The 15,624-nt window shown below is 41.8% G+C and overlaps 1 protein-coding gene across 8 annotated transcripts in view; it reads right to left on the bottom strand.

Annotated features, from left to right (window-relative positions):
- SHANK3 (SH3 and multiple ankyrin repeat domains 3) overlaps nt 1-15,624 on the bottom strand; it is a 597,458-nt gene that overhangs the window by 62,151 nt on the left and 519,683 nt on the right. The gene's annotated exons all lie outside the window — the stretch shown is intronic.

The following is a 15,624-nucleotide window of genomic DNA, read 5'->3' as shown; positions in this document are numbered from 1 at the left end:
TTTCTCTAGCTTCAGCATCAGATTCTTGTAACGCAGATTGATTGCGTCTCCTGCTGTGGCTATTTTCTCAGCAGTGCCTACAGCCGACTGCCTTTTACTCTGCTCACACTTGCTATCTTGTATCTTTTTTCTCCACTCATCTCTTCAATCACTCTATAACTTCTCAATCCATTCACTCCATATCCTCCATCTATCTCTCTCTGGTCATCCTCGCTCAGTGTCTCTCCCTCCCTCTATCCTCAATGCTCTGGGATGCAGTTCTCAGTTCTTGCTGCGTTTCTATGGTAACCTTCGCTTCATGCTTCAGAGGGAGGGAGAGAGAGAGACAGGCTATGCCACAAAGAGACAGTGAGAGTTAAGAGCTCATACTATAAAGAGAGACAAATAGATTGTGCTGTCTGAATTGTTTAGATGCACCAATATGAATTTTTACAAAGACGATGGTAACGGATTTCATATTATGAACTAACCTCAGAAAAAAAATATATAATGCTAGATTTACATATGAATCAAGAATGGAAGTCAATAAAAAAAATTCTAGCAATGTTTAAAAATGAAACCATAAACCAAGTATATGGGAAAGATGCTTCTTGCTGGAAAAAGATCATATCAGCTGCATCATCTGTAGTCTCAACTCCATATATATGAAACCTGTCCAACCCAATGATTCCAGTCATTTGTAAAACAAAACAAAAACTAGAGCAAAGAGGTGTTGCTGTCTGCTAAAGGATTTCAGCTACAACTGTTCAGTGCAGGTTAAAAAAAATGGAAGTAAAAATGTTAACCGACAGCAGTAGTCAACCCTTTCCCCCTTTCTCTGCTCAGGCAAGCAAAGTCTTTCTAGTACTGGTGTACAAAGGAAGTACACAACTGAATGATTGGGAACATCTGACTCATCTGCTTCTTTTATTTTGTAATGAGGCATATTATTGATTGTATAATACCAAGGTGCACACACTGAAATAATAAGTGCAAAATAATTTATCCATTAAGAACATGGCACGGCCATACGCAGCGGTATTAGAAAGGCAATTTGGAAAACTGGCAAAAGAGGACGTTATACAACATGGTGTTAAGCTGAGAGCAGAGCTGGTAGGGAAACTTCAGGACTATCTCTGGTTGGGAATGATGCACTAAGGAGCCCTTATTCAGTTTCATCACAATAATTATAATAATAATTCCAGTATTTGTATAGCGCTTTTCTCCTTAAACAAAGCACTTGCAAGGCAGCCACTAGAGAGCACTCAATAGGTAGTAGCAGTGTTAAGGAGTCTCGCCCAAGAACTTCTTACTGAATAGACACTATCCAGCCACTACATTATAAGTATAACATTAACAAAATACAATTCTATGTTTTTGTTCTCCTTTTATGCATAGAGGAGATTCTCATTTTCCATGGTTACATCACATCTTAGAAAAACTGTTATATGACAGCTCTGCAATTTGGTTTGAATGATTCATGTCATTCAGGCAAATTAAGGATGGCGAAGTGTAGTGAGTGGTTAACATGCAAGGATTGGAGGTGTTTTCTCCCTGTAAATATAGTGTCATGCCCTGTTTACAAAAATTCACTGAGATTTGGTAATCTAGAGAGATTCATAGAGACGGGGTATTCTGCAGACAATTCCTGAGATTCACTGAGATTTGCCACTCTGCAGGGACTTATGGCCAGCTCACACGGCCAGCTGCCGGCAGCTCATGGCAAGTGCCTTTCTGATACTAACTAGAAGAGTTTGGTGGTAAATGGCGTGCATGAACCCCAGCAGTCACCTGTGTGAACCAGCCCTTGCTGAGATTTGGCAGTCTACAGAGATTCACTGAGCTTTGCCATTCTACTCAGAATCATTAAGACTTGGCACTCTGCAGATGATCACTGAGGGCTGGTTCACATTGGACGCTTTACCGTGATCGCGTTTGCGTCTGCAATTCAGCAGCCCAAATCTCGCAATTTGCCACGATTCAGCGCAATTTGCACTTGTGATTCCCGTTCAATAGAACGAGAATCACAGAGCAATCGCCCACAAAATGCTACACGGAACATGTTTGCGATTAATCGAAATCGCAACCGCTGCAGTGTGAATGTATCCATAGGGATACATTATAGCAGCGCTTTGCTGATCGCCGGCGATCAGCTAAGCACTGAAAAATTGCCCCAATGTGAACCAGCCCTGAGATGTGACAGTGAGTCTACAGAGAAGAATCACTGAAATGTAGTATTCTAAAAAGACTGATTGGTACCTGGTATTCTACAGAGAATCACTGAGATTTACAACCGTACAGAGAATCACCGAGGTTTAAAAAGATTTATTAACACTTGGAGTCTACACAGATTCAGTAAGATTTTGCAATCTATAGAGAATTATTGAGGCATGGTATTCTAGAGAGATTAATTAATACATTTGAGAATGGCTGAGATTTGGCACTGTACAGAGAATCACCGAAACGTGACACTTTAGAAAAAATTCAGTGAGGCTTGGTCTTCCAAAAAGTATCATTTAGAATTGTCACTCTACCCAGACTCACTGAGATTTGAAACTCTACAGAAAACCATTGAGATAATAGACACTAGAAAGTGAGACTTGGTGTCCTACAGAGAATCACTGAGATTTGGCACTCTAGAGAGAAGTTATGCCGACATTGCAATAAACCGAACAAAAGTTCAAGCCTGTGGTGTGCCACCTTCAGTTTGGAATGATTTACACAGTGTGGTGCCGGGGTGGTGTACCTGCTTGGAGGAGTGCACTGGCTGAAGGTGTAATGGTTAAGGGCTCTGCCTCTGACACAGGAGACCAGGGTTCGAATCTCGGCTCTGCCTGTTCAGTAAGCCAGCACTAATTCAGTAGGAGACCTTTGGCAAGTCTCCCTTACACTGCTACTGCCAATAGAGCGCGCCCTAGTGGCTGCTGCTCTGCTCTGGCGCTTTGAGTCCGCCAGGAGAAAAGCGCAATATAAATGTTATTTGTCTTGTCTTGTCTATACCTCTCCTGAGAAGGATACAGCCAGTTGATGCTCACAACCTTAATTGATCTGAGCCACTCTACAGAGAATGTTTAATGTCCATCCCACCTGGGAAGAATCCCTATCAGGTGAGACAAATAAGGGTGGTAAGTCTGAGGTTGTGAGCATTACTTATATATTATTTATCATATTTTGTATTTATATAGTACTGAACTCTTCTGCAGCGCTACACAGAGTAAATGGTCTTGTCACTAACTGTCCCTCAGAGGGGCTCACAATCCAATCCCTATCATAGTGATTGTATAAATGCCCTGGTCTAAGGTCAATTTAGGGAGGAATATATTAACTTATCTGAACATCTTTGGGGTTTGAGAGGAAACCACAGTGCCCAAAGGAAACCCATGCAAACATGCAGAGAACGTACAAACTCTATGTAGGTAATGTTGTGCCCCAGATTTGAACCAGGGACCCTAGCACTGCATGGACAGTATACTATCCACTACCTGCTGCCCATGAGTGCGTTTTATAGATTTCATTGACTCACAGAGAATCAGGGAGATCTGGGTTTGTATAGACATATGGCACTACAAAGATCTGAACTCTAGTTTACAGGTTTGCTGGCAGCACATTACAGGACTTCACTGTAGTTTACAGGTTTGCTGGCAGCACATTACAGGACTTCACTGTTTAATCTGACCTCTGTTGGCAGACACATCTGAGTCAATATAAGCAGAACATGTAATTCTATTCTAAGAAATGTAATTCATTCAATTTAATGCACACGCTTAATTACACGCTTATTTCTACAACCAAACCCTGGTGTAAATTAATAACTCCCATCACACATATTTAGGAGATTTTTTTTCCCTCCATGAATCTTAAGAAATTACAGAGAAGCAAAAGTCAAATGTTTCAGAATATTAGTACAAAATAATTCTAGAGGTATGTATATAACAGGATGCTTAGGTACTGCAAAGACAGAGTCTTAAAAGATACACGAGGCGAGTAAATAAAACAATTTTACTTACCTGGGGCTTCTACCAGGCCCTACAAGTACTGTGTGTCCCTCGTCCCAGCTCTGGTCTCCCACTGGTAGCCTCTGAAGATCACGACTCCCAGATAGGTTGGCATCTTTTCCGAATGTGTGGGCTTGCGCCCGTGCTGCACATGAACACACCCTCTTCACCAGGAGCGCAGTGCGCTTCCGATGATGCATAAGATGCCGACCCACTAGGGGTTGGCAATCTTCAGAGGCTGCCAGCGGGAAACGGAAGAAGACCAGAGCTGCTGTGAGGGACACACGTGATTTGTAGGGGCTGGAACAATCCTCAGGTAAGTAAAAATAGTTTTATTTACTCCATTTGTGTAGCCTTTAAAGAGGAACCTTAATGACATATTGTAGAATACAATTAATTAATTAGAACCCACAATTACCCTGGTTTTAGTCTCAGAAATGTTTCATATATCTATACAGTATTTTGCTGTATATTTTGATCTAACTCTGCTCTCCCAGTGAGGTTTAGCCTAGGCTATGATGTCATGTGGCATTCTGCTCCAGAGCAATCTGGGAGATCATGCGATGTTTCTATTCACTTCACAGAGGGAAACAAATCCACAGTGATTTACCTTGCCAACAGTAAAGATCACTGCTCTATCAGCATCTCTGATAAATGTAATGTATGAAAATCTGTAACATTGTCTGAACAATTTATACAGTTACCAGTAAGATTCCTCTAAAATGTTCTGTACACACACATATTTCTAATGCTTATAGAATAGATTTCTGTTTTAGAAAAAAGTGGACAGGTATCTGCATTCTCAGAATATATTGGCAATCACATTAAAGAGACACTGAAGCAGAAAAAAAAAATATGATATAAGGATTTATATGTGTAGTACAGCTAAGAAATAAAGCATTAGGAGCAGAGACATAAGTCTAATATTGTTTCCAGTACAGCAAGAGTTAAGTAACTCAAGTTGTTATCTATGCAAATTGCCATTGACCTCCACTACTTTCAAAGTTGCAGAGAGCTCTGTATTCTGAAGGCTGTTATCTTAACTGTATTGTTTTTTCTTTTGCAGAGAACAGTTCAGGACAGGTCAAAAGTTCACTGCTTGTTCTGTAAAAAACATTTAGAATGCTGAGTAATGTATAAACTACAAATATTAGAGAATGATGCAGAGTTATAAAAAAAAGCTGTGTAACTGAAAATAAAAATATGAGAATTTTTTTTGCTACTAATGTTCTAGTAATTATCCGTACTACACAACCAATTCATTATATCATAATTTTTTTTTCGTGTCAGTGTCTCTTTAAGTGTTATGAAATAGAAGGTCTATTGTGACATGTGGTCATGTTCTAAGGTCAATTTTTGAGGGGAACATATTAACTTATCTGAATGTATTTGGGGTTTGAGAGGAAACCAGAGTGCCCAGAGGAAACCCATGCAGAAATGTGGAGAATGTACAAGCTCCATGCAGATAATCTTGTGACCCTGATTTGAATCACGGACCAAAGGCCTGCATCGGGTCGGGTTACCCGAAATGCAGGTCGGGTTCGGGTACCCGTTTTGATTTTAATTGGGTTGCAGTTGGCTGTGGGTCTGCGGGTGCAGGTCGGGTGCAGGTACCAGATTCACCAGAAAGTGGGTTGTGGTTCAGGGGCGGGTAGCAGCACTGCGGGTCTGAAAAATTAGACCCGCACAGGGCATCAGGTCGGATACCTGTGGGTTACACCAAATGCGGGTCGGGTTCAGGTACCCATTTTGATTTTAATCGGGTTGCGGCTCAGGTTTGGTAGCGGGTTTGTGGGTACCAGATTCACCAGAAAGCAGGTTGAGGGTCGTGTGCGGGTAGCGGGTGCAGGACGGGTACCAGATTCAACAGAAAGCGGGTTGCGGGTCAGGTATGGGGTCTGTGGGTGTGGGAGCAGGATGGGTACCAGATTCACCAGAATGCGGATCTGAAAAATTAGACTCGAGCAGGACCCTAGCGCTGCAAGGCGAGTGTGCTATCCACTATGTCACCATGCTGCCCAGGAGTGTGCTTTATAGTATTTCTTGACTCTACAGAGGAACAGTGAGATCTAGATTTGTATAGACATATGGCACATTACAGGACTTCGCTCTGACCTCTGTTGGCAGACACATCTGAGTCAATGGACACTTTATAAATCATTATTAACAATAATAATGTGGATAGTGTCGGCTGCCCATTCATACACTGCAAAATCTATTTAATTAAAAAGAAGCACTTGTGGTCGGGGCATAACAACAGCCCTGACCTCTAAGCAAAATGATCATAGGTAATATTTACCTGTTCCAGCACTGCATCGAGTTTTCTCTTCTACCCTGCAGCCACACACTCTATGCTGGATATAAAGCCCCCGATTATTCCAAGAGCCAGAGGATGGCAGCATAGAGTGTGCAGCCACCGGGAGGAGGAGGAGATGCAATGCCGGAACAGGTAGGTATAAGATTCTTCAAAGTGGGAAGAGGGATGAGTGGGCACCCATAGACCCTGCTCCTACCCCTAGAGTTGCAGGGGTTATTGGTACACCAATGGTCCTGGTAGTTAGAAAGCACCTTTCTGGATATGCCAACGTGGTTGATTATCACAAGCAATGCTTGGATAGAGAGCACTGTTTGGAGAGTTGGAACATATAAAATCTGTTAAAATAGGACAAAAAGATACAGGACTGTGTTAGCAGCTGTTTTGTTTAGATAGTTTTTTTTTTTTAAAGATTCTTTATTTTTATAAGTTTTTTATAAAGAAGAATAACAGAACATGACTGCTGTATACAGTATCAGCAAAATATAATACAGACGTCTCATGTAGAAGCCAGTGAGTAACACAATTTACACGGCCAGTCAGTGCCGTGGGAGGATGTCTGTACTTGCAAAGAAGCCAAATATTAAAGGGAAGGCGAACGGTATCCCTGGGCCACCAAAACTATGAATTTATCCATGGCTGCCGCCATGGAAGAGTTCTCAACATTAGGCTAAATAACCATATAAGACTATTGTTCTAAGCATATAGAAGCTTGAGTCATTTTGCGAGTGACCAGACTGAGGATCTTAACAATAGTTACAGAACGGGGGACTCAGGGCCCAGTGTGATCATTTCCCTAAATCACAGCCCTATGAAGTAGCTATGACACAGTCTAGTGGCCTATATACCGTTCTTCATCTATGGTAGGCCTGGAACACCGCTAGCACCCTAGATATATCATTTATTAGCCTACCCCCAAGAGGGGTATGAAGAGTAAGAAAGAAAAGCATAGCTGAAAGGAAAAGAGAAAGTAGAGAAGGAAAGGAGAGAAAGAATAGTAACCGGGAGGGCGGTGTTCAAGCGGGGGAGGTCAGACACAGGGACTATTAATGCATGGAGGAGACAGAAGTCTCCCCCATGGTGCAATTTGTTATGCTTTGTCAGCACTCACCTCAAAGGGGGGGGGGGGAGTTTATACATAGCTCAGGTGAGGGGGGTCTAGGCCATTAAGTGTTTAAACTCATCAGATTCCTCATACTCATGCCAGGGTGCCCAAGTATGACTGAATTGCTCTTCGCGTTTGTGCATTGTCTGCGTAAGATTCTCCATTAGCTTGATATGTTGGATCTCTCTAATCCACTCTGTCACTGGGGGAGTCTGCGTAGATTTCCAATGTCGGGCGACAATCAATCTTGCCGCATTTATCATGTGTTTAGAGAGAGATTTTTTATATTTGCCAAGCTGTCTTGGGGTATTATGAGGGATCATCCGAGGAATCAACTCCTGTGACCTTTGAGATAATGGATTTCACCATATCCCAATACGGGATCAGTTTCGGGCAATTCCAGAAGATGTGTACTATAGTACCCCTATGTGTCAGACAACGCCAGCATTGAGAGCTTGAGGAAGGGAACATTCTTTGCAACCTGTCAGGTGTATAGTACCAGTGCGTCAGGAGTTTATAACCAGCTTCCTGCAATTTGGCTGAGATAGATGATTTCTGAGAAAAGAATAAGAATTTTACGCCACTGGTCATCAGAGAAGGTTTTATTCAACGCCTGTTCCCATCTCAGTCTCAAGGCTTTAGCTAAGTTTGGCTTAGTAACCAGTAGGGAATATAACTGTGATATCCCCCCGGTCACAAAGCCCATGCCATTGCATAGCTTTTCAAACTGTGTGAGATTCCGAGCCAGTGACCTTCTGGGGGCCAGGCCAAGGAGATAGTGCATAAACTGAAGATGCGACCAGTGGTCGAGTGCTGGGGCATGCAGGCGAGTACGTAGGCTTGAGATATCCTGCCATTCACCATTTTCTAGTAGATGGAATGCCCTTAACCAGGGGAGCTCTCTCCAATGCCTGTATGCTTTATTAGGTATGCCCAGTGGGAATCCGGGGTTATCTAGTAATGGTATCATAGGAGAGGGCCATGGGGAGAGATGGAGAGAGTCGTTGAGCCTGTGGAAAAGTCTCACCGTGTCGTTTATTAGTGGGTAAGAGGCTCTCAAGGTAGGGGCAGTTTTTCCTGTCCATGGCAAGTGCTGCAATTGTGACCCAGCTATGTCTCTTTCCATCTCAACCCATCTCTTGAGCGAGCCATGTCTGTGCCAATCAACTATGCGTAGGAGGACCGCAGCAGCGTAATAGAGTTCCATATCCGGTACTGCCATGCCACCCATGCTCTTTGGTTGGGTAACCAACGTATGCTTAAGCCTAGGTGGCTTGCCCTGCCAGATAAACCTTCTGAAGCACATCCTGATTTGCTTAAAATAGGCAGTAGGAGTCTGAACTGGCAGTGTCTGAAAGATATAGAGGAGCCGGGAGAGAACATTCATCTTAATAATATTTGCCCTGCCAAACCATGTAAGTTTGGCCACGTCCCATCTCTTAAGGTCCAGTTTGATTTTAGTTAGTAGGGGAGTATAATTAAGAGAGAAAAGTTCGGAAGGGTTGTTTGAGATTTTGGTGCCTAAGTATGTGATAGCCTTGGGGGCCCATTTGAAGGAGAAGTTATTCTCTAATTGTGATTGTTGAAGGGGGCTAAGCCCTACGTTTAACGCTTCACATTTATCATCGTTGATCCTGAGATTCGCCAGGTTGCCATATGTTGCGAATTCCTGAACCAGGTTGGGAACAGAGATATGGGGGTTGGTGATAAAAAAGAGAAGGTCGTCGGCATAAGCCGCCACCTTATGCTGAGAGGTGGGAAACTGTAGACCTGTGATATCAGGGTTTGCCCGAATGGTGCAGAGTAGCGGTTCTAAGGAGAGAGCGAAGATAAAAGGAGACAGGGGGCACCCCTGTCGCATTCCATTATAAATGCGTAGGGGTTCTGATAGCTCCCCATTTATCTTTATCCTAGCAGACGGGACCCTGTACAATGCCATAATGTGGGTTATCATGCACTGCGGTAGCCCAATATGTCCCAAAGTTCCCTCTATAAACTCCCATCGGACACGATCGAAGGCCTTCTCTGCATCTGTGGACAACAGCATCATTGGAGAGGCCTTTGACCGTGCCCAATGGATTGTCGACATGGTCCTCAGGGTATTATCCCTAGCTTCTCTCGTTGGAATAAACCCCACTTGGTCATAGTGCACTAATTGAGATATAAAGGGGGACAAGCGGTTCGCTAGGATCTTAGCATAATCCTTAAGATCGATATTCAGAAGCGAGATGGGCCTATAATTTGCACAAGAGGAGGGGTCCTTACCGGTTTTATGGATTACTGTAATGTGTGAGGACAGCATATCATCTGGGAATGCAGTGGGGGTATCTGGATTGGTTAGGGAGTTCAATGCTTTTAGTAAGGGGGATTGTAATATGGGCAAGAACAATTTGTAATATTCCAGTGCATAGCTGTCCGGCCCTGGGGCCTTACCTGAGGGGATCTGTGAGAAAGCTAACTGTAATTCAGTCAGGGAAATGGGCTTCCCAAGCTCCTCCAGCTCAGTTTCAGGAATAGTGGGCATCCCCGATTTACGGATATATTCCCTAATACGCTGAGGTAATGAAGGGGCCGCTTGTCTATGGGCACGATTGTGGATATCATATAGTTTTTCATAGAAGCGTTTGAATATTCGCGATATTGATTGGGATTGATGGTGCTTCCTTGAGCCAGCATCATTAATATGTGGTATATAATTTGTCGCTTGCTGGATACGGAGTGCACGCGCAAGGAGACGCCCACACTTATTACCAAACTCACTGACATCTAGAGGCTGCATAACGTGCTTTGAAGAACAGAAGTGCTTTACGTTTTTCCCGTTCAGCGGTGAGTGCAGTTAAGTCTGCTTCCAGCCGCGAGCTTTGATGCAAAAGTTGCAATCTGTGTATCTCCCCAAGGGAGCGTTCGATTGCTTCTGCTCTTTCCCGTTTAACTCTGCTACCTTCCTTAATCAGCACCCCCCCATAACACACTTGTGGGCCGTCCATACAGACATCGGAGAGACCCCGTTAACAGTATTATTTTCAAAATAATTTGTTAGAGCCCTCTTCACCTTTCCATCTATGGTTTTGTCCTTCAAAAGGGAGGTATTCAGCCGCCAGGTGTATGGGCTTCGTCTGCCTTCTAATACTTCAAGTAATACTGAGACCGCAGAGTGGTCTGACAGCGCTCCCGGAACCACCTCCGCCTTTGACACACGCGAGATTAAGTTATGCGAGACTAGTATATGGTCTATGCGGGAGTAGGTTCCATGGAGCGCAGAATAGAATTTATATTCTTTGCCTGTCGGATCCCGGATCCGCCATATATCCACCAGCTGTGTATTTCTCAGGGCTAATTTACATTTTAGAAGTATGCTATGCGGAATAGCGGATCTGCCAGTCGAGGTATCTAATGATGGTTCAAGTGCCAAATTCATGTCTCCACCCAGTATCAAGCTCCCCTCCGCGAAGGCATCCAACTCATTCAGGAAGTGTTCCAAAAAGGTGTGTTGTCCCACATTAGGGGCATAATAGGTGCCAAAGGTGAACATTTGGTTGTTGATCAGGCCCTTGACTAGAAGGTGGTGTCCTTCAGAGTCGGAGCTTTGTTGAATTTGAGACATACACACCTCCTTCGAAAACAGAATTGCTACCCCTTTTGTTTTTGAGTCTGGGGCATTGCTATAATAGGCTAGAGGATAGTATTTGTTATCCAGCTTTGGATGGGCTGTCCCCTTAAGGTGGGTTTCCTGCAGGAAAACCACATGTGTGTTAGACCTCCTCATTTCAGTTAGCAACGAAGACCTCTTCTCAGGTTTATTTAGCCCCCTTGATGTTGAGTGTTTCTACGTTAATTGATGCCATCTGCTCCAAAGCAGAAATCAGGCTTATCTAGTCCCCATGCCCGACCCTCAACGCCCCCCTCCAGAAAAGAAAGAAGAATTGTTTAGATAGTTCATTCTTTAGTATATACAGTAAAAAAAAAAATATTGACTTCAATTAAAAAGCACTCCTCCTTCTTAGTGGGCAGTATAAGCAGTATATCCCCGGCCACATTGATCCACCACACAGTCCTAGTATTGCGATAGAATAAACCGTCACCAAACTCCTTGGAATCAACTCACCAGATGTAGCGACCCCCAAGTTATAGCGAGTCAAAGTGTGCTTCTGAGTAAATCAGTGCCTCCCTCCTCCCATTGCCAGGTACTCTCAGGGCACAAATTTCCTCACCATATAGTTTGAGCTGTTAACTCAAAAAAGTACAACCTGCACACAGCATAAATTCCCTAACACTTAAGTAATGAAGCCAGTTGTGCACACCACTGAACAAACACAGCGCATGTAAGTTGTAACAGTCTCTTTGGTGTCCTACATGTTTCGTCAGTTACTGTAACTCACCAGAGGATTTTTCTTTAAGGTAACATCTCAAACTACATGGTGAGAAAAAGTGAGCCCTGAGAGTTTATGGCATTGGGCAGGGGGCCCCCTTGATTTCCTCAGAAGTGCGGTTTGACCTGCTATAGCTTGGGTGTTTCTACTGTTGTTGAGTTTGTTCTAAAGGGGATATATCTAACTACACAGTCACTGAGGAGGACGTTTTGGCTGAATTCCACAATAGGACTAAACAATAAGCTCGCAAGGGCAGGGCTCTCTCCCCTTTTGTGTCTTGAAAATGATTATACATTTTATTTATCGTGTTACTTTTATCACTGTTATTACCAATTCTGTATTTTGTATTTTGTATCATTTTCGTATTTTGTCACTAATTATGTATCTTGTATATTGGTGTACACCATTGTCTGCATTATTATGTACCCCATGTTTGTTTCTTACTTTGTACAGCGCCACGGAATATGTTGGGACTTTATAGATCAATAATAATAATGATAATAATAACAATACAAAGACTAAGTAACAAATTAACACAGGGTAATAAATACAGAAAAGACTGTACATCAGAAATTAAGACTGATGTACATTTTAAAGAGGAACTTTACTTTATATAACTTAATTAATAAAACTGCTTATTTTACAATAATCATTTATAAATGATTTAGTCAATATTTGCCCATTGTATAATCTTATCTCATCTTGATTACCATTTACCAAAGATTCTGCCATCTTTACTGCTGGCAAGGGGAATCTGTAGGTTTTTTTTTCCTCTGTGAAGTGAGCAAGAACATCACATGATCTCCCCGAGTTCCCTGGGCAGAAGGCTGCATTACATCATAGCCTAGGCTAAAAACAACTGTGAGGGCATAAGTACATCCAATATATATATATATATATATATATATATATATATATATATATATATATATATATATATATATATATATATATATATATATATATAGCATTTCTGATGCTGAAACCAGGGTAATTAAGGTAAAAATGTGCATCCTGAATACTTTATTTCGTTGTAATTTACACTTCATTATTAAGTCTATTTCTGCACTTTGCAACAAAGTATAAATATATTTAGTCTATTTCTGCACTTTGCAACAAAGTATAAATATATTTAGAGAACCATGACTACAAATGAAGTGCACATACTGCATGTACTACAACAACATGGTATCGGCTAACCAAGTTATTCTTGCTGGTCAGAGCAATGCATCATAGAGGCAAACAACACTCCTTTAACCACCTCTTGATACAATTTGAAAACATTCTTAAAGCCTGTACCTGTTACAGCATACACAAACATGGCACCAATCATTGCATCTAATTGCCACTAACACAATTAGAGACAATACCTTTTCAAGGAACGTAATCCATCAGCCTGATTCAGCAGTGTCTTTCATAGTATATAAAGGACAAGCAAACGAGATGAAGCAATAGAACAAGCAGACCTTTGAGCTTGCTGCACATGGGCAGACAGGTCTGTTGAAGAGCAGTAATTATGTGAGTAGGAGGAATAATTGGACCCCTATGCATAACCTCAGATTTCGAATGAAGAAATATGTGAAAATGCATTTTTATTCTTTGCAGCAGAATTGTAGATTACAAAACAGTTGTTATAACTACCAGACAGTATACTTTGTATACATTTTTAAGCCTCCTAGACATGCTGTGGTTTTCTGTAGATGTGAAATTTCTTTTGATCAGCACTGACACCTGATTCTTGTTATGTGTTCCGATAAGAGGTGTTTGTGCCTGTTACAGTGCAGCCACTAGGCACACACTGTTATTGACCTGAAGAGGCAAAGTAACGCGAAACACGTTGTCCTAATTGTGAAATAAGTGTAGTCAAACTGACTGGCTTTGTCTCCTGGAGAAGCCAACCTCCTTTTTATAGCTTTTTATGTGTTTTATATCCTTATTGGGGTGCCTCCACTCGATAACTCTTGTAATATGTGGTCCTTTTATTTGGCACAACATTTTCACTAGTGATAGGAACTAGGGAAAAAGAAAACTCACATAAACAAATCTCCACTGACCCATACAATTAAATCAATGTTAGCAAATGGAGGCCCCTGGCCCTGAAACACAATTTCTGCATAATTTACTGACAGCTAGGAACTCATCTGAAAGTATGTCTTTCACTTTTTGATTCAGTGGAGCTTTGCATGTCAGGAGAATTTTCAGGTCATCCCCGTTAGTCTAGTAAAAATACTGTGCCTAAAAAGAGGGACTACAAATCACTGATGTGACTATGACTGGGAAGAAGCAGATGTGACTAGGCAATGTGGCATTGCCAGGAGACAGTCTAGTGGGAAAGAAGCAGCTGGAGAAAGCACAAAATATAAAGACCTGTAGACTGATACAAAATACTGGCGAACGGATGCAGCTTCAGTGCCAATCATGGATGCAACCTTGGGGCCATTCCAAAAAGAACACCCTGGGTAATGACAACATCACTATTAGCAGATGCAGAAGACTGTATTCCTGAAATCTGGCCACGTTTTGAACAAATAACTCTAAGCATCTCAAGTCTTTGGAAAGGATGCCATACTCAGTAGATACAATGCCATCAATAATAAAAGCTCTATGTTACAGCAGTGGTTAAAATAATAATGTTTTAACCTTGCATTACAGTCAATATTTTTCACCCAGGCATAGCTGTAATGTACTAGGTCGCGATGCTGCTTGAAATCAACCTGAATCCGGCAATCTGGTGTTTTGAGAAGGGCAGCTGCTTAGCCATATGAAAATGTGGTTTAGGCAATTCCAGACCTGCTCACTCCATGATTCTCATGGTCCCTCACAGATATGGAGAGGAATGTTGCGCTAATTATTGATAGTACAATTGATGATGCCCAATTGAAAAGACCATTGCAGAAAAGTAATTATGGATAGTAATAGTATTTCTTAAGTGTCTTCAGATGATAAAGTATGCTAATCTTATTTTGATTCTTACTGAAACTCATTAGCAGAGAAATTAAGCAAGCCACAGTTGGTATACGGATGCAATTGGCTTTAGCAGACTGCTAGGCTGCAAGCCAATTCAAAGCTGTCAAAGTAGGCTGCGACTGTAATTTGGCTATCTTATCTTTGTTCAAGTCCATATTGCGCAGACCTTTTATTTTATGTGTAACCTTTGAGTTGCCATGGCTGTTGGTATTCTGCCATAAGCCCAAATAACTGTATATAAACAGTATTTATATCACAAGGTCCTTTTCACATTTTAATAAACACCTATGAAATCTAGCACAATGAGATTTTTAATAAACGTAAAAAAATAGAAAGAAAACTGAGGACTCATGTTTCAAATATAGCAGAAGGAAGTTGTGTTCCAAGTTCATGCATAAAGCCAGGCAGGGCACAAATAGCACTGCAAGACACTCCAAAGGTGCAACCAAATGGAATAATAGAGGACAAGATCCAACATCCTGCGGGCAAGCAGAACTACAGGCATAAGGGCACAGATGCTGCTGACTAAAATCGCTTGAACAAGGACACTTAACACGAACCAAGACACATGGTCACTAAATAAGCATACATTCCTACGTATGAATGTAGCTGCATAAACTACTAAAGAAAAGAGGTACAGCTACTTTGTAAAGTTGTAATCTTATTATAAGTAAACTAGCAAGATGAAGCGTTACAGAGAATATGCAAACTGTGAGAGCTCTTTGTGTATATTTTTATTTGGAATCATTTAAGAAATCTGAAATCTAGGTTATCTTCATGCTAACACGCTATTGCCCTTGCGTTGGATCGGATACTTCTTCTGGTGCACCACAAAGGACCACAATAAATGTCAAAGTCTCCATAGACTTTCAATGCTTTTGCAGCCCCTTGGTG

Source organism: Hyperolius riggenbachi, chromosome 3 (genome assembly GCF_040937935.1).
Source record: "Hyperolius riggenbachi isolate aHypRig1 chromosome 3, aHypRig1.pri, whole genome shotgun sequence".
NCBI classification, from domain to species: Eukaryota; Metazoa; Chordata; class Amphibia; order Anura; family Hyperoliidae; genus Hyperolius; species Hyperolius riggenbachi.
Note: the sequence above shows the minus strand (reverse complement) of the source record. Positions and strands in the feature narration are given on the sequence as shown.